Below are 23,596 nucleotides of genomic sequence, written 5' to 3' on the forward strand. Positions count from 1 at the left end.
ACAGTAAACCTGAAGTGAAGCATCAGAATCTATAACTAGTGTCACAGGAATGGTTCAAAACATAGTCAGTAAGAAGAGTAAGTCTTCTTGTACCTCATACGGCATTGTGCCTTTTGTATTTATTTCCGATGCAATTTCTGTGTTTCATCGTCAATAAGAAGGTCCAAGGGATACAGTAAACCTGAAGTGAAGTACCGGAATCTATAACTAGTGTCACATGAATGGTTCAAATCATAGTCAGTAAGAAGAGTCAGACTTCTTGCACTTAAGTCGCCATTGTGCCTTTTGTATTTAATTCCGATGCAATTTCTGTGTTTCATCGTCAATAAGAAGGTCCAAGGGATACGGTAAACCTGGAGTGAAGCATCGGAATCTATAACTAGCGTCACATGAATGGTTCAAAACATAGACAGTAAGAAGAGTCAGTCATCTTGTACTTAATTCGGAATTGTGAATTTTGTATTTAATTCCGATGCAATTTCTGTGTTTCATCGTCAATAAGAAGGTCAGAGGGATACAGTAAACTTGAACTGAAGCACAGGAATCTATAACTAGAGTCACAGAAATGGTTCAAAACATAGACAGTAGGAAGAGTCAGTCTTCTTGTACTTAAGTCGCCATTCTTCCTTTTCTATTTAATTCCTATGCAATTTCTGTGTTTCATCGTCAATAAGAAGGTCCGAGGGATATAGTAAACCTGAAGTGAAGCATCGGAATCTATAACTAGTGTCACAGGAAGGGTTCAAAACATGGTCAGTAAGAAGAGTCAGTCTTCTTGTAATTAAGTCGGCATTGTGCTTTTTGTTTTTAATTCCGATGAAATTTCTATGTTTCATCGTCAATAAGAACGTCCAAGGGATACAGTAAACCTGGAGTGAAGCAGCGGAATCTATAACTAGTGTCACAGGAATGAATCAAAACATAGTCAGTAAGAAGAGTCAGTCTTCTTGTACTAAAATCGGCATTGTGCCTTTTGTATTTAATTCCGATGCAATTTCAGTGTTTCATCGTCAATAAGAAGGACCAAGGGATACAGTAAACCTGAAGTGAAGCATCGGAATCTATAACTAGTGTCACAGGGATGGTTCAAAACATAGACAGTAAGAAGAGTCAGTATTCTTGTACTTAAGTCGGCATTGTGCCTTTTGTATTTAATTCCGATGCAATTTCTGTGTTTCATCTTCAATAAGAAGGTTCAAGGGATACAATAAACCTAAAGTGAAGCATCAGAGTCTATAGCTAGTGTCACAGGAATGGTTCAAAGCATGGTCAGTAAGAAGAGTCAGTCTTCTTGTACATAAGTCGGAATTGTGCCTTTTGTATTTAATTCCGTTGCAATTTCTGTGTTTCATCGTCAATAAGAAGGTCCAAGGGATACAGTAAACCTGAAGTGAAGCATCGGAATCTATAACTAGTGTAACAGGAATGGTTCAAAACATAGACAGTGGGAAGAGTCAGTCTTCTTGTACTTAAGTCGGCATTGTGACTTTTGTATTTAATTCCGACGCAATTTCTGTGTTTCATCGTCAATAAGAAGGTCAGAGGGATACAGTAAACCTGAACTGAAGCACCGGAATCTATAACTATTGTCACAGGAATGGTTCAAAACATAGACAGTAGGAAGAGTCACTTTTCTTGTACTTAAGTCGGCATTGTGCCTTTTCTATTTATTTCCTATGCAATTTCTGTGTTTCATCGTCAATAAGAAGGTCCGAGGGATACAGTAAACCTGGAGTAAAGCTCTAAAACTATAACTAGTGTCACAGGAATGGTTCAAAACATCGACAGTAAGAAGAGTCAGTCTTCTTGTACTTAATTCGGCATTGTGCCTTTAGTATTTAATTCCGATGCAATTTCTGTGTTTCATCGTGTATAAGATGGTCAGAGGCATACAGTAAATCTTAAGTCAAGCATCGGAATCTATAACTAGTGTCACAGGAATGGTTCAAAACATAGACAGTAAGAAGAGTCAGTTTTCTTGTACTTAAGTCGGCATTGTGCCTTTTGTATATAATTCCGATTCAATTTCTGTGTTTCTTCGTCAATAAGAAGGTCAGAGAAATACAGAAAACCTGAAGTGAAGCATCGGAATCTATAACTAGTGTCACAGGAATGGTTCAAAACATAGACAGTAAGAAGAGTCAGTCTTTTTGTACTTAAATCGGCATTGTGCCTTTTGTATTTAATTCCGATGCAATTTCTGTGTTTCATCATCAATACGAAGGTCAGAGGGATACAATAAACCTGAAATGAAGCATCGGAATCTATAACTAGTGTCACAAGAGTGGTTCAAATCATAGACAGTAAGAAGAGTCAGTCTTCTTGTACTTAAGTCGGCATTGTGACTTTTGAATTTAATTCCGATGCAATTTACGTGTTTCATCGTCAATAAGAAGGTCAGAGGGATACAGTAAACCTGAAGTGAAGCATCGGAATCTATAACTAGTGTCACAGGAATGGTTCCAAACATAAACAGTAAGAAGAGTCAGTTTTCTTGTTCTTAGGTCGGCATTGTGCCTTTTGTATTTAATTCCGATGCAATTTCAGTGTTACATCGTCAATAAGAAGGTCGGAGGGATACAGGAAACCTGAAGTGAAGCATCGGAATCTATAACTAGTGTCACAGGAATGGTTCAAAACATAGACAGTAGGAAGAGTCAGTCTTCTTGTACTCAAGTCGGCATTGTGCCTTTTCTATTTAATTCCTATGCAATTTCTGTGTTTCATCGTCAATAAGAAGGTCAAATGGATATAGTAAACCTGGAGTGACGCATCGGAATCTATAACTAGTGACACAGGAATGGTTCAAAACATAGACAGTAGGATGAGTCAGTCTTCTTGCACTTAAGTCGGCATTGTGCCTTTTCTATTTAATTCCGATACAATTTTTGTGTTTCATCGTTAATAAGAAGGTCCAAGGGATACAGTAAACTGGGAGTGAAGCATCGGAATCTATAACTAGTGTCACAAAAATGGTTCAAAACATAGTCAGTAAGAAGAGTCAGTCCTCTTGTACTTAAGTCGGCATTGTGCCTTTTGTATTTAATTCCGATGCAATTTCTATGTTTCATCGTCAATAAGAAGGTCCAAGGGATATAGTTAACCTGGAGTGAAGCATCGGAATCTATAACTAGCGTCAAAGGAATGGTTCAAGACTTAGACAGTAAGTAGCGTCAGTCTTCTTGTACTTAAGTCGGCATTGTGCCTTTTTTATTTAATTCCGATGCAATTTCTGTGTTTCATCGTCAATAAGAAGGTCAAAGGGATACAGTAAACCTGGAGTGAAGCATCGGAATCTATAACTAGTGTCACAGGAATGGTTCAAAACATCGGCAGTAAGAAGAGTCAGTCTTCTTGTACTTAATTCGGCATTGTGCCTTTAATATCTAATTGCGATACAATTTCAGTGTTTCATCGTCAATAAGAAGGTCCATGGGATACAGTAAAACTGAAGTGAACCATCGGAATCTATAACTAGTGTCACATTAATGGTTCAAATCATAGTCAGTAAGAAGAGTCAGTCTTCTTGCACTTAAGTCACCATTGTGCCATTTGTATTTAATTCTGATGCAATTTCTGTGTTTCATCGTCAATAAGAAGGTCCAAGGGATACAGTAAACCTGGAGTGAAGCATCGGAATCTATAACTAGTGTCACAAGAATGGCTCAAAACATAGTCAGTAAGAAGAGTCAGTCTTCTTGTACTTAAGTCGGCTTTGTGCCTTTTGTATTTAATTCCGATGCAATTTCTGTGTTTCATCGTCAATAAGAAGGTCCAAGGGATACAGTATACCTGAAGTGAAGCATCAGAATCTATAACTAGTGTCACAGGAATGGTTCAAAACATAGTCAGTAAGAAGAGCCAGTCTTCTTGTACTTAAGTCGACATTGTGCCTTTTGTATTTATTTCCGATGCAATTTCTGTGTTTCATCGTCAATAAGAAGGTCCAAGGGACACAGTAAACCTGAAGTCAAGCACCGGAATCTATAACTAGTGTCACATGAATGGTTCAAATCATAGTAAGTAAGAAGAGTCAGTCTTCTTGTACTTAATTCGGAATTGTACCTTTTGTATTTAACTCCGATGCAATTTCTGTGTTTCATCGTCAGTAAGAAGGTCAGAGGGATACAGTAAACCTGAAGTGAAGCATCGGAATCTATAACTAGTGTCACAGGAATGGTTCAAAACATAGTCAGCAAGAAGAGTCAGTCTTCATGTACTTAAGTCGGCATTGTGTATTTTGTATTTAATTCCGATGCAATTTCAGTGTTTCATTGGCAATAAGAAGGTCCAAGGGATACAGTAAACCTGAAGTGAAGCAACGGAATCGATAACTAGTGTCACAGGTATGGTTCAAAACATAGACAGTAAGAAGAGTCAGTATTCTTGTACTTAAGTCGGCATTGTGCCGTTTGTATTTAATTCCGAAGCAATTTCTGTGTTTCATCTTCAATAAGAAGGTCCAAGGGATACAATAAACCTAAAGTGAAGCATCAGAGTCTATAGCTAGTGTCACAGGAATGGTTCAAAACATAGTCAGTAAGAAGAGTCAGTCTTCTTGTACATAAGTCGGAATTGTGCCTTTTGTATTTAATTCCGATGCAATTTCTGTGTTTCATCGTCAATAAGAAGGTCCAAGGGATACAGTAAACCAGAAGTGAAGCATCGGAATCTATAACTAGTGTAACAGGAATGGTTCAAAACAAAGACAGTGGGAAGAGTCAGTCTTCTTGTACTTAAGTCGGCATTGTGACTTTTGTATTTAATTCCGACGCAATTTCTGTGTTTCATCGTCAATAAGAAGGTCAGAGGGATACAGTAAACCTGAACTGAAGCATCTGAATCTATAACTAGTGCCACAGGAATGGTTCAAAACATAGTCAGTAAGAAGAGTCAGTCTTCTTGTACTTAAGTCGGCATTGTGCCTTTTGTATTTAATTCCGATGCAATTTCTATGTTTCATCGTCAATAAGAAGGTCCAAGGGATACAGTAAACCTGAAGTGAAGCAGCGGAATCTATAACTATTGTCACAGGAATGAATCAAACATACTCAGTAAGAAGAGTCAGTCTTCTTGTACTAAAGTCGGCATTGTGCCTTTTGTATTTAATTCCGATGCAATTTCAGTGTTTCATCGTCAATAAGAAGGTCCAAATGATACAGTAAACCTGAAGTGAAGCAACGGAATCTATAACTAGTGTCACAGGGATGGTTCAAAACATAGACAGTAAGAAGAGTCTTTATTCTTGTACTTAAGTCGGCATTGTGCCTTTTGTATTTAATTCCGAAGCAATTTATGTGTTTCATCTTCAATAAGAAGGTCCAAGGGAATCAATAAACCTAAAGTGAAGCATCAGAGTCTATAGGTAGTGTCACAGGAATGGTTCAAAACATAGTCAGTAAGAAGAGTCTGTCTTCTTGTACATAAGTCGGAATTGTGCCTTTTGTATTTAATTCCGATGCAATATCAGTGTTTCATCGTCAATAAGAAGGTCCAAGGGATACAGTAAACCTGAAGTGAAGCATCGGAATCTATAACTAGTGTAACAGGAATGGTTCGAAACATAGACAGTGGTAAGAGTCAGTCTTCTTGTACTTAAGTCGGCATTGTGCCTTTTGTATTTAATTCCGATGCAATTTCTATGTCTCATCGACAATAAGAAGGTCCAAGGGATACAGTAAACCTGAAGTGAAGCAGCGGAATCTATAACTAGTGTCACAGGAATGAATCAAAACATAGTTAGTAAGAAGAGTCAGTCTTCTTGTACGAAAATCGGCATTGTGCCTTTTGTATTTAATTCCGATGCAATTTCAGTGTTTCATCGTCAATAAGAAGGGCCAAGGGATACAGTAAACCTGAAGTGAAGCATCGGAATCTATAACTAGTGTCACAGGAATGGTTCAAAACATAGACAGTAAGAAGAGTCAGTATTCTTGTACTTAAGTCGGCATTGTGCCTTTAGTATTTAATTCCGATGCAATTTCTGTGTTTCATCGTGTATAAGATGGTCAGAGGCATACAGTAAATCTGAAGTCAAGCATCGGAATCTATAACTAGTGTCACAGGAATGGTTCAAAACATAGTCAGTAAGGAGAGTCAGTCTTCTTGTACTTAAGTCGGCTTTGTGCCTTTTGTATTTAATTCCGATGCAATTTCTGTGTTTCATCGTCAATAAGAAGGTCCAAGGGACACAGTAAACCTGAAGTGAAGCATCAGAATCTATAACTAGTGTCACAGGAATGGTTCAAAACATAGTCAGTAAGAAGAGTCAGTCTTCTTGTACTTCAGTCGGCATTGTGCCTTTTGTATTTATTTCCGATGCAATTTCTGTGCTTGATCGTCAATAAGAAGGTCCAAGGGATACAGTAACCCTGAAGTGAAGCACCGGAATCTATAACTAGTGTCACATGAATGGTTCAAATCATAGTCAGTAAGAAGAGTTAGCCTTCTTGTACTTAAGTCGCCATTGTGCCTTTTGTATTTAATTCCGATGCAATTTCTGTGTTTCATCGTCAATAAGAAGGTCCAAGGGATACAGTAAACCTGGAGTGAACCATCGTAATCTATAACTAGCGTCACATGAATGGTTCAAAACATAGACAGTAAGAAGAGTCAGTCTTCTTGTACTTAATTTGCAATTGTGAATTTTGTATTTACTTCCGATGAAATTTCTGTATTTCATCGTCAATAAGAAGGTCAGAGGGATACAGTAAACCTGAAGTGAAGCATCGGAATCTATAACTAGTGTCACAGGAATGGTTCAAAACATAGGCAGTAGGAAGAGTCAGTAATCTTGTACTCAAGTCGGCATTGTGCCTTTTCTATTTAATTCCTATGCAATTTCTGTGTTTCATCGTCAATAAGAAGGTCCAAGGGATATAGTAAACCTGGAGTGACGCATCGGAATCTATAACTAGTGACACCGGAATGGTTCAAAACATAGACAGTAGGAAGAGTCAGTCTTCTTGCACTTAAGTCGGCATTGTGCCTTTTCTATTTAATTCCGATGCAATTTTTGTGTTTCATCGTTAATAAGAAGGTCCAAGGGATACAGTAAACTGGGAGTGAAGCATCGGAATTTATAACTAGTGTCACAAAAATGGTTCAAAACATAGTCAGTAAGAAGAGTCAGTCCTCTTGTACTTAAGTCGGCATTGTGCATTTTGTATTTAATTCCGGTGCAATTTCTATGTTTCATCGTCAATAAGAAGTTCCAAGGGATATAGTAAACCTGGAGTGAAGCATCGGAATCTATAACTTGTGTCACAGGAATGGTTCAAAACATAGACGGTAAGTAGCGTCAGTCTTCTTGTACTTAAGTCGGCATTGTGCATTTTTTATTTAATTCCGATGCATTTTCTGTGTTTCATCGTCAATAAGAAGGTCCAAGGGATACAGTAAACCTGGAGTGAAGCATTGGAATCTATAACTAGTGTCACATGAATGGTTCAAATCATAGACAGTAAGATGAGTCAGTCTTCTTGTATTTAATTCGGAATTGTGCCTTTTGTATTTAATTCCGATGCAATTTCTGTGTTTCATCGTCAGTAAGAACGTCAGAGGGATACAGTAAACCTGAAGTGAAGCATCGGAATCTATAACTAGTGTCACAGGAATGGTTCACAACATAGTCAGTAAGAAGAGTCAGTCTTCTTGTACTTAAGTCGGCATTGTGACTTTTGTATTTAATTCCGATGCAATTTCTGTGTTTCATCGTCAATAAGAAGGTCCAAGGGATACAGTAAACCTGAAGTGAAGCATCGGAATCTATAACTAGTGCCACAGGAATGGTTCAATTTATGGTCAGTAAGAAGAGTCAGTCTTCTTGTACTTAAGTCGGCATTGTGCCTTTTCTATTTAATTCCGATGCAATTTCAGTGTTTCATCGTCAATAAGAAGGTCCAAGGGATACAGAAAACCTGAAGTGAGGCAACGGAATCTAAAATTAGTGTCACAGGGATGGTTCAAAACATAGACAGTAAGAAGAGTCAGTATTCTTGTGCTTAAGTCGGCATTGTGCCTTTTGTATTTTATTCCGAAACAATTTCTGTGTTTCATCTTCAATAATAAGGTCCAAGGGATACAATAAACCTAAAGTGAAGCATCAGAGTCTATAGCTAGTGTCACAGGAATGGTTCAAAACATAGTCAGTAAGAAGAGTCAGTCTTCTTGTACATAAGTCGAAATTGTGCCTTTTGTATTTAATTCCGATGCAATTTCTGTGTTTCATCGTCAAAAAGAGGGTCCAAGGGATACAGTAAACCTGAAGTGAAGCATCGGAATCTATAACTAGTGTCACAGGAATGGTTCAAAACATAGTCAGTAAGAAGAGCCAGTCTTCTTGTACTTAAGTCGGCATTGTGCCTTTTGTATTTATTTCCGATGCAATTTCTGTGTTTCATCGTCAATAAGAAGGTCAAAGGGATACAGTAAACCTGAAGTCAAGCACCGGAATCAATAACTAGTGTAACATGAATGGTTCAAATCATGGTAAGTAAGAAGAGTCAGACTTCTTGTACTTAAGTCGCCATTGTGCCTTTTGTATTTAATTCCGATGCAATTTCTGTGTTTCATCGTCAATAAGAAGGTCCAAGGGATACAGTAAACCTGGAGTGAAGCATTGGAATCTATAACTAGTGTCACATGAATGGTTCAAATCATAGACAGTAAGATGAGTCAGTCTTCTTGTACTTAATTCGGAATTGTGCATTTTGTATTTAATTCCGATGCAATTTCTGTGTTTCATCGTCAGTAAGAAGGTCAGAGGGATACAGTAAACCTGAAGTGAAGCATCGGAATCTATTACTAGTGTCACAGGAATGGTCCAAAACATAGTCAGTAAGAAGAGTCAGTCTTCTTGTACTTAAGTCGGCATTGTGACTTTTGTATTTAATTCCGATGCAATTTCTGTGTTTCATCGTCAATAAGAAGGTCCAAGGGATACAGTTAACCTGGAGTGAAGCATCGGAGTCTATAAGTAGTGCCACAGGAATGGTTCAAAACATAGACAGTAGGAAGAGTCAGTCTTCTTGCACTTAAGTCGGCATTGTGCCTTTTCTATTTAATTACGTTGCAATTGCTGTGTTTCATCGTCAATAAGAAGATCCAAGGGATACAGTAAACCTGAAGTGAAGCATCGGAACCTATAACTAGTGCCACAGGAATGGTTCAAATTATAGTCAGTAAGAAGAGTCAGTCTTCTTGTACTTAAGTCGGCATTGTGCCTTTTGTATTTAATTCCGATGCCATTTCAGTGTTTCATCGTCAATAAGAAGGTCCAAGGGATACAGTAAACCTGGAGTGAAGCATCGGAATCTATAACTTGTGTCACAGGAATGGTTCAAAACATAGACGGTAAGTAGCGTCAGTCTTCTTGTACTTAAGTCGGCATTGTGCATTTTTTATTTAATTCCGATGCAATTTCTGTGTTTCATCGTCAATAAGAAGGTCCAAGGGATACAGTAAACCTGGAGTGAAGCATTGGAATCTATAACTAGTGTCACATGAATGGTTCAAAACATAGACAGTAAGAAGAGTCAGTATTCTTGTGCTTAAGTCGGCATTGTGCCTTTTGTATTTAATTCCGAAGCAATATCTGTGTTTTATCTTCAATAAGAAGGTCCAAGGGATACAATAACCCTAAAGTGAAGCATCAGAGTCTATAGCTAGTGTCACAGGAACGGTTCAAAACATAGTCAGTAAGAAGTGTCAGTCTTCTTGTACTTAATTCGGCATTGTGCCTTTTGTATTTAATTCCGATGCAAATTCTATGTTTCATCGTCAATATGAAGGTCCAAGGGATACAGTAAACCTGAAGTGAAGCAGCGGAATCTATAACTAGTGTCACAGGAATGAATCAAAACATAGTCAGTAAGAAGAGTCAGTCTTCTTGTACTAAAATCGGCATTGTGCCTTTTGTATTTAATTCCGATGCAATTTCAGTGTTTCATCGTCAATAAGAAGGTCCAAGGGATACAGTAAACCTGAAGTGAAGCATCGGAATCTATAACTAGTGTCACAGGAATGTTTCAAAACATAGACAGTAGGAAGAGTCAGTCTTCCTGTACTTAAGCCGGCATTGTGCCTTTTCTATTTATTTCCTATGAAATTTCTGTGTTTCATCGTCAATAAGAAGGTCCAAGGGATACAGTAAACCTGGAGTAAAGCTCGGAATCTATAACTAGTGTCACAGGAATGGTTCAAAACATCGACAGTAAGAAGAGTCAGTCTTCTTGTACTTAATTCGGCATTGTGCCCTTAGTATTTAATTCCGATGCAATTTCTGTGTTTCATCGTGTATAAGAAGGTCAGAGGCATACAGTAAATCTGCATTCAAGCATCGAAATCTATAACTAGTGTCACAGGAAAGGTTCAAAACATAGTCAGTAAGAAGAGTCAGTCTTCTTGTACTTAAGTCGGCTTTGTGCCTTTTGTATTTATTTCTGATGCAATTTCTGTGTTTCATCGTCAATAAGAAGGTCCAAGGGGCACAGTAAACCTGAAGTGAAGCATCAGAATCTATAACTAGTGTCACAGGAATGGTTCAAAACATAGTCAGTAAGAAGAGTCAGTCTTCTTGTACTTCAGTCGGCATTGTGCCTTTTGTATTTATTTCCGATGCAATTTCTGTGTTTCATCGTCAATAAGAAGGTCCAAGGGATACAGTAAACCTGAAGTGAAACACCGGAATCTATAACTAGTGTCACATGAATGGTTCAAATCATAGTCAGTAAGAAGAGTCAGACTTCTTGTACTTAAGTCGCCATTGTGCCTTTTGTATTTAATTCCGATGTAATTTCTGTGTTTCATCGTCAATAAGAAGGTCCAAGGGATACAGTAAACCTGAAGTGAAGCATCGGAATCTATAACTAGTGCCACAGGAATGGTTCAAATTATAGTCAGTAAGAAGAGTCAGTCTTCTTGTACTTAAGTCGGCATTGTGCCTTTTGTATTTAATTCCGATGCCATTTCAGTGCTTCATCGTCAATAAGAAGGTCCAAGGGATACAGTAAACCTGAAGTGAGGCAACGGAATCTAAAACTAGTGTCACAGGGATGGTTCAAATCATAGACAGTAAGAAGAGTCAGTATTCTTGTGCTTAAGTCGGCATTGTGCCTTTTGTATTTAATTCCGAAGCAATTTCTGTGTTTCATCATCAATAAGAAGGTCCAAGGGATACAATAAACCTAAAGTGAAGCATCAGAGTCTATAGCTAGTGTCACAGGAATGGTTCAAACATAGTCAGTAAGAAGAGTCAGTCTTCTTGTACATAAGTCGGAATTGTGCCTTTTGTATTTAATTCCGATGCAATTTCTGTGTTTCATCGTCAATAAGAGGGTCCAAGGGATACAGTAAACCTAAAGTGAAGCATCGGAATCTATAACTAGTGTAACAGGAATGGTTCAAAACATAGACAGTGGGAAGAGTCAGTCTTCTTGTACTTAAGTCGGCATTGTGCCTTTTGTATTTAATTCCGATGCAAATTCTATGTTTCATCGTCAATAAGAAGGTCCAAGGGATACAGTAAACCTGAAGTGAAGCAGCGGAATCTATAACTAGTGTCACAGGAATGAATCAAAACATAGTCAGTAAGAAGAGTCAGTCTTCTTGTACTAAAATCGGCATTGTGCCTTTTGTATTTAATTCCGTTGCAATTTCAGTGTTTCATCGTCAATAAGAAGGTCCAAGTGATACAGTAAACCTGAAGTGAAGCATCGGAATCTATAACTAGTGTCACAGGGATGTTTCAAAACATAGACAGTAAGAAGAGTCAGTATTCTTGTACTTAAGTCGGCATTGTGCCTTTTGTATTTAATTCCGAAGCAATTTCTGTGTTTCATCTTCAATAAGAAGGTTCAAGGGATACAATAAACCTAAAGTGAAGCATCAGAGCCTATAGCTAGCGTTACAGGAATGGTTCAAAACATGGTCAGTAAGAAGAGTCAGTCTTCTTGTACATAAGTCGGAATTGTGCCTTTTGTATTTAATTCCGATGCAATTGCTGTGTTTCATCGTCAATAAGAAGGTCCAAGGGATACAGTTAACCTGGAGTGAAGCATCGGAGTCTATAAGTAGTGCCACAGGAATGGTTCAAAACATAGACAGTAGGAAGAGTCAGTCTTCTTGCACTTAAGTCGGCATTGTGCCTTTTCTATTTAATTCCGATGCAATTGCTGTGTTTCATCGTCAATACGAAGATCCAAGGGATACAGTAAACCTGAAGTGAAGCATCGGAACCTATAACTAGTGCCACAGGAATGGTTCAAATTATAGTCAGTAAGAAGAGTCAGTCTTCTTGTACTTAGGTCGGCATTGTGCCTTTTGTATTTAATTCCGATGCCATTTCAGTGTTTCATCGTCAATAAGAAGGTCCAAGGGATACAGTAAACCTGAAGTGAGGCAACGGAATCTAAAACTAGTGTCACAGAGATGGTTCAAAACATAGACAGTAAGAAGAGTCAGTATTATTGTGCTTAAGTCGGCATTGTGCCTTTTGTATTTAATTCCGAAGCAATATCTGTGTTTTATCTTCAATAAGAAGGTCCAAGGGATACGATAACCATAAAGTGAAGCATCAGAGTCTATAGCTAGTGTCACAGGAATGGTTCAAAACATAGTCAGTAAGAAGAGTCAGTCTTCTTGTACTTAATTCGGCATTGTGCCTTTAGTATTTAATTCCGATGCAATTTCTGTGTTTCATCGTGTATAAGAAGGTCAGAGGCATACAGTAAATCTGCAGTCAAGCATCGAAATCTATAACTAGTGTCACAGGAAAGGTTCAAAACATAGTCAGTAATAAGAGTCAGTCTTCTTGTACTTAAGTCGGCTTTGTGCCTTTTGTATTTATTTCTGATGCATTTTCTGTGTTTCATTGTCAATATGAAGGTCCAAGGGACACAGTAAACCTGAAGTGAAGCATCAGAATCTATAACTAGTGTCACAGGAATGGTTCAAAGCATAGTCAGTAAGAAGAGTCAGTCTTTTTGTACTTCAGTCGGCATTGTGCCTTTTGTATTTATTTCCGATGCAATTTCTGTGTTTCATCGTCAATAAGAAGGTCCAAGGCATACAGTAAACCTGAAGTGAAGCACCGGAATCTATAACTAGTGTCACATGAATGGTTCAAATCATAGTCAGTAAGAAGAGTCAGACTTCTTGTACTTAAGTCGATATTGTGCCTTTTGTATTTAATTCCGATGCAATTTCTGTGTTTCATCGTCAATAAGAAGGTCCAAGGGATACAGTAAACCTGAAGTGAAGCATCGGAATCTATAACTAGTGCCACAGGAATGGTTCAAATTACAGTCAGTAAGAAGAGTCAGTCTTCTTGTACTTAAGTCGGCATTGTGCCTTTTGTATTTAATTCCGATGCAATTTCTGTGTTTCATCGTCAATAAGAAGGTCCAAGGGATACAGTAAACCTGAAGTGAGGCAACGGAATCTAAAACTAGTGTCACAGGGATGGTTCAAAACATAGACAGTAAGAAGAGTCAGTATTCTTGTGCTTAAGTCGGCATTGTGCCTTTTGTATTTAATTCCGAAGCAATTTCTGTGTTTCATCATCAATAAGAAGGTCCAAGGGATACAATAAACCTAAAGTGAAGCATCAGAGTCTATAGCTAGTGTCACAGGAATGGTTCAAAACATAGTCAGTAAGAAGAGTCAGTCTTCTTGTACATAAGTCGGAATTGTGCCTTTTGTATTTAATTCCGATGCAATTTCTGTGTTTCATCGTCAATAAGAGGGTCCAAGGGATACAGTAAACCTAAAGTGAAGCATCGGAATCTATAACTAGTGTAACAGGAATGGTTCAAAACATAGACAGTGGGAAGAGTCAGTCTTCTTGTACATAAGTCTGCATTGTGCCTTTTGTATTTAATTCCGATGCAAATTCTATGTTTCATCGTCAATAAGAAGGTCCAAGGGATACAGTAAACCTGAAGTGAAGCAGCGGAATCTATAACTAGTGTCACAGGAATGAATCAAAACATAGTCAGTAAGAAGAGTCAGTCTTCTTGTACTAAAATCGGCATTGTGCCTTTAGTTTTTAATTCCGATGCAATTTCTGTGTTTCATCGTGTATAAGAAGGTCGGAGGCATACAGTAAATCTGCAGTCAAGCATCGAAATCTATAACTAGTGTCACAGGAATGGTTCAAAACATAGTCAGTAAGAAGAGTCAGTCTTCTTGTACTTAAGTCGGCTTTCTGCCTTTTGTATTTATTTCCGATGCAATTTCTGTAATTCATCGTCACTAAGAAGGTCCAAGGGATACAGTAAACCTGAAGTGAAGCACTGGAATCTATAACTAGTGTCACAGGAATGGTTCAAATCATAGTCAGTAAGAAGAGTCAGACTTCTTGTACTTAAGTCGCCATTGTGCATTTTGTATTAAATTCCGATGCAATTTCTGTGTTTCATCGTCAATACGAAGGTCCAAGGGATACAGTAAACCTGGAGTGAAGCATCGGAATCTATAACTAGCGTCACATGAATGGTTCAAAACATAGACAGTAAGAAGAGTCATTCTTCTTGTACTTAATTCGGAATTGTGAATTTTGTATTTAATTCCGTTGCAATTTCTGTGTTTCATCGTCAATAAGAAGGTCAGAGGGATACAGTAAACCTGAAGTGAAGCACCGGAATCTATAACTAGAGTCACAGAAATGGTTCAAAACATAGACAGTAGGAAGAGTCAGTCTTCTTGTACTTAAGTCGGCATTGTGCCTTTTCTATTTAATTCCTATGCAATTTCTGTAATTCATCGTCAATATGAGGGTCCAAGGGATACAGTAAACCTGGAGTGAAGCAGCGGAATCTATAACTAGTGTCACAGGAATGAATCAAAACATAGTCAGTAAGAAGAGTCAGTCTTCTTGTATTAAAGTCGGCATTGTGCCTTTTGTATTTAATTCCGATGCAATTTCAGTGTTACATCGTCAATAAGAAGGTCAGAGGGATACAGTAAACCTGAAGTGAAGCATCGGAATCTATAACTAGTGTCACAGGAATGGTTCAAATCATAGACAGTAGGAAGAGTCAGTCTTCTTGTACTCAAGTCGGCATTGTGCCTTTTCTATTTAATTCCTATGCAATTTCTGTGTTTCATCGTCAATAAGAAGGTCCAAGGGATATAGTAAACCTGGAGTGACGCATCGGAATCTGTAACTAGTGACACAGGAATGGTTCAAAACATAGACAGTAGGAAGAGTCAGTCCACTTGTACTTAAGTCGGCATTGTGCCTTTTGTATTTAATTCCGATGCAATTTCTATGTTTCATCGTCAATAAGAAGGTCCAAGGGATATAGTAAACCTGGAGTGAAGCATCGGAATCTATAACTAGTGTCACAAAAATGGTTCAAAACATAGTCAGTAAGAAGAGTCAGTCCACTTGTACTTAAGTCGGCATTGTGCCTTTTGTATTTAATTGCGATGCAATTTCTATGTTTCATCGTCAATAAGAAGGTCCAATGGATATAGTAATTCTGGAGTGAAGCATTGGAATCTATAACTAGTGTCACATGAATGGTTAAAATCATAGACAGTAAGAAGAGTCAGTCTTCTTGTACTTAAGTCGGCATTGTGCCTTTTCTATTTAATTCCGATGCAATTGCTGTGTTTCATCGTCAATACGAAGATCCAAGGGATACAGTAAACCTGAAGTGAAGCATCGGAACCTATAACTAGTGCCACAGGAATGGTTCAAATTATAGTCAGTAAGAAGAGTCAGTCTTTTTGTACTTCAGTCGGCATTGTGCCTTTTGTATTTATTTCCGATGCAATTTCTGTGTTTCATCGTCAATAAGAAGGTCCAAGGCATACAGTAAACCTGAAGTGAAGCACCGGAATCTATAACTAGTGTCACATGAATGGTTCAAATCATAGACAGTAAGAAGAGTCATTCTTCTTGTACTTAATTCGGAATTGTGAATTTTGTATTTAATTCCGTTGCAATTTCTGTGTTTCATCGTCAATAAGAAGGTCAGAGGGATACAGTAAACCTGAAGTGAAGCACCGGAATCTATAACTAGAGTCACAGAAATGGTTCAAAACATAGACAGTAGGAAGAGTCAGTCTTCATGTACTTAAGTCGGCATTGTGCCTTTTCTATTTAATTCCTATGCAATTTCTGTAATTCATCGTCAATATGAGGGTCCAAGGGATACAGTAAACCTGGAGTGAAGCAGCGGAATCTATAACTAGTGTCACAGGAATGAATCAAAACATAGTCAGTAAGAAGAGTCAGTCTTCTTGTATTAAAGTCGGCATTGTGCCTTTTGTATTTAATTCCGATGCAATTTCAGTGTTACATCGTCAATAAGAAGGTCAGAGGGATACAGTAAACCTGAAGTGAAGCATCGGAATCTATAACTAGTGTCACAGGAATGGTTCAAATCATAGACAGTAGGAAGAGTCAGTCTTCTTGTACTCAAGTCGGCATTGTGCCTTTTCTATTTAATTCCTATGCAATTTCTGTGTTTCATCGTCAATAAGAAGGTCCAAGGGATATAGTAAACCTGGAGTGACGCATCGGAATCTGTAACTAGTGACACAGGAATGGTTCAAAACATAGACAGGAGGAAGAGTCAGTCCACTTGTACTTAAGTCGGCATTGTGCCTTTTGTATTTAATTCCGATGCAATTTCTATGTTTCATCGTCAATAAGAAGGTCCAAGGGATATAGTAAACCTGGAGTGAAGCATCGGAATCTATAACTAGTGTCACAAAAATGGTTCAAAACATAGTCAGTAAGAAGAGTCAGTCCACTTGTACTTAAGTCGGCATTGTGCCTTTTGTATTTAATTGCGATGCAATTTCTATGTTTCATCGTCAATAAGAAGGTCCAATGGATATAGTAATTCTGGAGTGAAGCATTGGAATCTATAACTAGTGTCACATGAATGGTTAAAATCATAGACAGTAAGAAGAGTCAGTCTTCTTGTACTTAATTCGGAATTGTGCCTTTTGTATTTAATTCCGATGCAATTTCTGTGTTTCATCGTCAGTAAGAAGGTCAGAGGGATACAGTAAACCTGAAGTGAAGCATCGGAATCTATAACTAGTGTCACAGGAATGGTTCAAAACATAGTCAGTAAGAAGAGTCAGTCTTCTTGTACTTAAGTCGGCATTGTGACTTTTGTATTTAATTCCGATGCAATTTCTGTGTTTCATCGTCAATAAGAAGGTCCAAGGGATACAGTTAACCTGAAGTGAAGCATCGGAATCTATAAGTAGTGCCACAGGAATGGTTCAAAACATAGACAGTAGGAAGAGTCAGTCTTCTTGCACTTAAGTCGGCATTGTGCTATTTCTATTAAATTCCGATGCAATTGCTGTGTTTCATCGTCAATAAGAAGGTCCAAGGGATACAGTAAACCTGAAGTGAAGCAGCGGAATCTGTAACTAGTGTCACAGGAATGAATCAAATCATAGTCAGGAATAAGAGTCAGTCTTCTCGTACTAAAATCGGCATTGTGCGTTTTCTATTTAATTCCGATGCAATTTCAGTGTTTTATCGTCAATATGAAGGACCAAGGGATACAGTAAACCTGAAGTGAAGCATCGGAATCTATAACTAGTGTCACAGGGATGATTCAAAACATAGACAGTAAGAAGAGTCAGTATTCCTGTACTTAAGTCGGCATTGTGCCTTTTGTATTTAATTCCGAAGCAATTTCTGTGTTTCATCTTCAATAAGAAGGTTCAAGGGATACAATAAACCTAAAGTGAAGCATCAGAGTCTATAGCTAGTGTCACAGGAATGGTTCAAAACATAGACAGTAGGAAGAGTCAGTCTTCTTGCACTTAAGTCGGCATTGTGCCTTTTCTATTTAATTCCGATGCAATTGCTGTGTTTCATCGTCAATAAGAAGATCCAAGGGATACAGTAAACCTGAAGTGAAGCATCGGAATCTATAACTAGTGCCACAGGAATGGTTCAAAACATAGTCAGTAAGAAGAGTCAGTCTTCTTGTACTTAAGTCGGCATTATGCCTTTTGTATTTAATTCCGATGCAATTTCTATGTTTCATCGTCAATAAGAAGGTCCAAGGGACACAGTAAACCTGAAGTGAAGCAGCGGAATCTATAACTAGTGTCACAGGAATGAATAAAGCATACTCAGTAAGAAGAGTCAGTGTTCTTGTACTAAAGTCGGCATTGTGCCTTTTGTATTTATTTTCCGATGCAATTTCAGTGTTTCATTGTCAATAAGAAGGTCCAAGGGATACAGTAAACCTGAAGTGAAGCAACGGAATCTATAACTAGTGTCACAGGTATGGTTCAAAACATAGACAGTAAGAAGAGTCAGTATTCTTGTACTTAAGTCTGCATTGTGCCGTTTGTATTTAATTCCGAAGCAATTTCTGTGTTTCATCTTCAATAAGAAGGTCCAAGGGATACAATAAACCTAAAGTGAAGCATCAGAGTCCATAGCTAGTGTCACAGGAATGGTTCAAAACATAGTCAGTAGGAAGAGTCAGTCTTCTTGTACATAAGTCGGAATTGTGCCTTTTGTATTTAATTCCGATGCAATTTCTGTGTTTCATCGTCAATAAGAAGGTCCAAGGGATACAGTAGACCTGAAGTGAAGCATCGGAATCTATAACTAGTGTAACAGGAATGGTTCAAAACATAGAGAGTGGGAAGAGTCAGTCTTCTAGTACTTAAGTCGGCATTGTGCCTTTTGTATTTGATTCCGATGCAATTTCTATGTTTCATCGTCAATAAGAAGGTCCAAGGGATACAGTAAACCTGAAGTGAAGCAGCGGAATCTATAACTAGTGTCACAGGAATGAATCAAAACATAGTCAGTAAGAAGAGTCAGTCTTCTTGTACTAAAATCGGCATTGTGCGTTTTCTATTTAATTCCGATGCAATTTCAGTGTTTCATCGTCAATATGAAGGACCAAGGGATACAGTAAACCTGAAGTGAAGCATCGGAATCTATAACTAGTGTCACAGGGATGATTCAAAACATAGACAGTAAGAAGAGTCAGTATTCCTGTACTTAAGTCGGCATTGTGCCTTTTGTATTTAATTCCGAAGCAATTTCTGTGTTTCATCTTCAATAAGAAGGTTCAAGGGATACAATAAACCTAAAGTGAAGCATCAGAGTCTATAGCTAGTGTCACAGGAATGGTTCAAAACATGGTCAGTAAGAAGAGTCAGTCTTCTTGTACATAAGTCGGAATTTGCCTTTTGTATTTCATTCCGAAGCAATTTCTGTGTTTCATCTTCAATAAGAAGGTCAGAGGGATACAGTAAACCTGAACTGAAGCATCGGAATCTATAACTAGTGCCACAGGAATGGTTCAAAACATAGTCAGTAAGAAGAGTCAGTCTTCTTGTACTTAAGTCGGCATTGTGCCTTTTGTATTTAATTCCGATGCAATTTCTATGTTTCATCGTCACTAAGAAGGTCCAAGGGATACAGTAAACCTTAAGTGAAGCAGCGGAATCTATAACTAGTGTCACAGGAATGAATCAAACATACTCAGTAAGAAGAGTCAGTCTTCTTGTACTAAAGTCGGCATTGTGCCTTTTGTATTTAATTCCGATGCAATTTCAGTGTTTCATCGTCAATAAGAAGGTCCAAGGGATACAATAAACCTAAAGTGAAGCATCAGAGTCTATAGCTAGTGTCACAGGAATGGTTCAAAACTTAGTCAGTAAGAAGAGTCAGTCTTCTTGTACATAAGTCGGAATTGCGCCTTTTGTATTTAATTCCGATGCAATTTCTGTGTTTCATCGTCAATAAGAAGGTCCAAGGGATACAGTAAACCTGAAGTGAAGCATCGGAATCTATAACTAGTGTAACAGGAATGGTTCAAAACATAGACAGTGGGAAGAGTCAGTCTTCTTGTACTTAAGTCGGCATTGTGCCTTTTGTATTTATTTCCGATGCAATTTCTATGTCTCATCGACAATAAGAAGGTCCAAGGGATACAGTAAACCTGAAGTGAAGCAGCGGAATCTATAACTAGTGTCACACGAATGAATCAAAACATAGTTAGTAAGAAGAGTCAGTCTTCTTGTACTAAAATCGGCATTGTGCCTTTTGTATTCAATTCCGATGCAATTTCAGTGTTTCATCGTCAATAAGAAGGGCCAAGGGATACAGTAAACCTGGAGTGAAGCATCGGAATCTATAACTAGTGTCACAAGAATGGCTCAAAACATAGTCAGTAAGTAGAGTCAGTATTCTTGTACTTAAGTCGGCATTGTGCCTTTAGTATTTAATTCCGATGCAATTTCTGTGTTTCATCGTGTATAAGATGGTCAGAGGCATACAGTAAATCTGAAGTCAAGCATCGGAATCTGTAACTAGTGTCACAGGAATGGTTCAAAACATAGTCAGTAAGAAGAGTCAGTCTTCTTGTACTTAAGTCGGCTTTGTGCCTATTGTATTTAATTCCGATTCAATTTCTGTGTTTCATCGTCAATAAGAAGGTCCAAGGGACACAGTAAACCTGAAGTGAAGCATCAGAATCTATAACTAGTGTCACAGGAATGGTTCAAAACATAGTCAGTAAGAAGACTCAGTCTTCTTGTACTTCAGTCGGCATTGTGCCATTTGTATTTATTTCCGATGCAATTTCTGTGTTTCATCGTCAATAAGAAGGTCCAAGGGATACAGTAAACCTGGAGTGAAGCATCGGAATCTATAACTTGTGTCACAAGAATGGCTCAAAACATAGTCAGTAAGAAGAGTCAGTCTTCTTGTACTTAAGTCGGCTTTGTGCCTTTTGTATTTAATTCCGATGCAATTTCTGTGTTTCATCTTCAATAAGAAGGTCCAAGGGATACAGTAAACCTGAAGTCAAGCACTGGAATCTATAACTAGTGTCACATGAATGGTTCAAATCATAGTAAGTAAGAAGAGTCAGACTTCTTGTACTTAAGTCGCCATTGTGCCTTTTGTATTTAATTCCGAAGCAATTTCTGTGTTTCATCGTCAATAATAAGGTCCAAGGGATACAGTAAACCTGGAGTGAAGCATTGGAATCTATAACTAGTGTCACATGAATGGTTCAAATCATAGACAGTAAGATGAGTCAGTCTTCTTGTACTTAATTCGGAATTGTGCCTCTTGTATTTAATTCCAATGCAATTTCCGTGTTTCATCGTCAGTAAGAAGGTCAGAGGGATACAGTAAACCTGAAGTGAAGCATCGGAATCTATAACTAGTGTCACAGGAATGGTTCAATACATAGTCAGTAAGAAGAGTCAGTCTTCTTGTACTTAAGTCGGCATTGTGACTTTTGTATTTAATTCCGATGCAATTTCTGTGTTTCATCGTCAATAAGAAGGTCCAAGGGATACAGTTAACCTGGAGTGAAGCATCGGAAACTATAAGTAGTGCCACAGGAATGGTTCAAAACATAGACAGTAGGAAGAGTCAGTCTTCTTGCACTTAAGTCGGCATTGTGCCTTTCCTATTTATTTCCGATGCAATTGCTGTGTTTCATCGTCAATAAGAAGATCCAAGGGATACAGTAAACCTGAAGTGAAGCATCGGAATCTATAACTAGTGCCACAGGAATGGTTCAAATTATAGTCAGTAAGAAGAGTCAGTCTTCTTGTACTTAAGTCGGCATTGTGCCTTTTGTATTTAATTCCGATGCAATTTCAGTGTTTCATCGTCAATAAGAAGGTCCAAGGGATACAGAAAACCTGAAGTGAGGCAACGGAATCTAAAACTAGTGTCACAGGGATGGTTCAAAACATAGACAGTAAGAAGAGTCAGTATTCTTGTGGTTAAGTCGGCATTGTACCTTTTGTATTTTATTCCGAAGCAATTTCTGTGTTTCATCTTCAATAAGAAGGTCCAAGGGATACAATAAACCTAAAGTGAAGCATCAGAGTCTATAGCTAGTGTCACAGGAATGGTTCAAAACATAGTCAGTAAGAAGAGTCAGTCTTCTTGTACATAAGTCGGAATTGTGCCTTTTGTATTTAATTCCGATGCAATTTCTGTGTTTCATCGTCAATAAGAGGGTCCAAGGGATACGGTAAACCTGAAGTGAAGCATCGGAATCTATAACTAGTGTCACAGGAATGGTTCAGAACATAGTCAGTAAGAAGAGCCAGTCTTCTTGTACTTAAGTCGGCATTGTGACTTTGTATTTATTTCCGATGCAATATCTGTGTTTCATCGTCAATAAGAAGGTCCAAGGGATACAGTAAACCTGAAGTCAAGCACCGGAATCTATAACTAGTGTCACATGAATGGTTCAAATCATAGTAAATAAGAAGAGTCAGACTTCTTGTACTTAAGTCGCCATTGTGCCTTTTGTATTTAATTCCGACGCAATTTCTGTGTTTCATCGTCAACAAGAAGGTCCAAGGGATACAGTAAACCTGGAGTGAAGCATTGGAATCTATAACTAGTGTAACATGAATGGTTCAAATCATAGACAGTAAGATGAGTCAGTCTTCTTGTACTTAAATCAGAATTGTGCCTTTTGTATTTAATTCCGATGCAATTTCTGTGTTTCATCGTCAGTAAGAAGGTCAGAGGGATACAGTAAACCTGAAGTGAAGCATCGGAATCTATAACTAGTGTCACAGGAATGGTTCAAAACATAGTCAGTAAGAAGAGTCAGTCTTCATGTACTTAAGTCGGCATTGTGACTTTTGTATTTAATTCCGATGCAATTTCTGTGTTGCATCGTCAATAAGAAGGTCCAAGGGATACAGTTAACCTGGAGTGAAGCATCGGAATCTATAAGTAGTGCCACAGGAATGGTTCAAAACATAGACAGTAGGAAGAGTCAGTCTTCTTGCACTTAAGTCGGCATTGTGCCTTTTCTATTTAATTCCGATGCAATTGCTGTGTTTCATCGTCAATAAGAAGATCCATGGGATACAGTAAACCTGAACTGAAGCATCGGAATCTATAACTAGTGCCACAGGAATGGTTCAAATTATAGTCAGTAAGAAGAGTCAGTCTTCTTGTACTTAAGTCGGCATTGTGCCTTTTGTATTTAATTTCGATGCAGTTTCAGTGTTTCATCGTCAATAAGAAGGTCCAAGGGATACAGTAAACCTGAAGTGAGGCAACGGAATCTATAACTAGAGTCACAGGAATGAATCAAACATACTCAGTAAGAAGAGTCAGTCTTCTTGTACTAAAGTCGGCATTGTGCCTTTTGTATTTAATTCCGATGCAATTTCAGTGTTTCATCGTCAATAAGAAGGTCCAAGGGATACAATAAACCTAAAGTGAAGCATCAGAGTCTATAGCTAGTGTCACAGGAATGGTTCAAAACATAGTCAGTAAGAAGAGTCAGTCTTCTTGTACATAAGTCGGAATTGCGCCTTTTGTATTTAATTCCGATGCAATTTCTGTGTTTCATCGTCAATAAGAAGGTCCAAGGGATACAGTAAACCTGAAGTGAAGCATCGGAATCTATAACTAGTGTAACAGGAATGGTTCAAAACATAGACAGTGGGAAGAGTCAGTCTTCTTGTACTTAAGTCGGCATTGTCCTTTTGTATTTAATTCCGATGCAATTTCTATGTCTCATCGACAATAAGAAGGTCCAAGGGATACAGTAAACCTGAAGTGAAGCAGCGGAATCTATAACTAGTG

The sequence above is a fragment of the Schistocerca americana genome, unplaced genomic scaffold, assembly GCF_021461395.2.
Source record: "Schistocerca americana isolate TAMUIC-IGC-003095 unplaced genomic scaffold, iqSchAmer2.1 HiC_scaffold_22, whole genome shotgun sequence".
In the NCBI taxonomy this organism is placed as follows: Eukaryota; Metazoa; Arthropoda; class Insecta; order Orthoptera; family Acrididae; genus Schistocerca; species Schistocerca americana.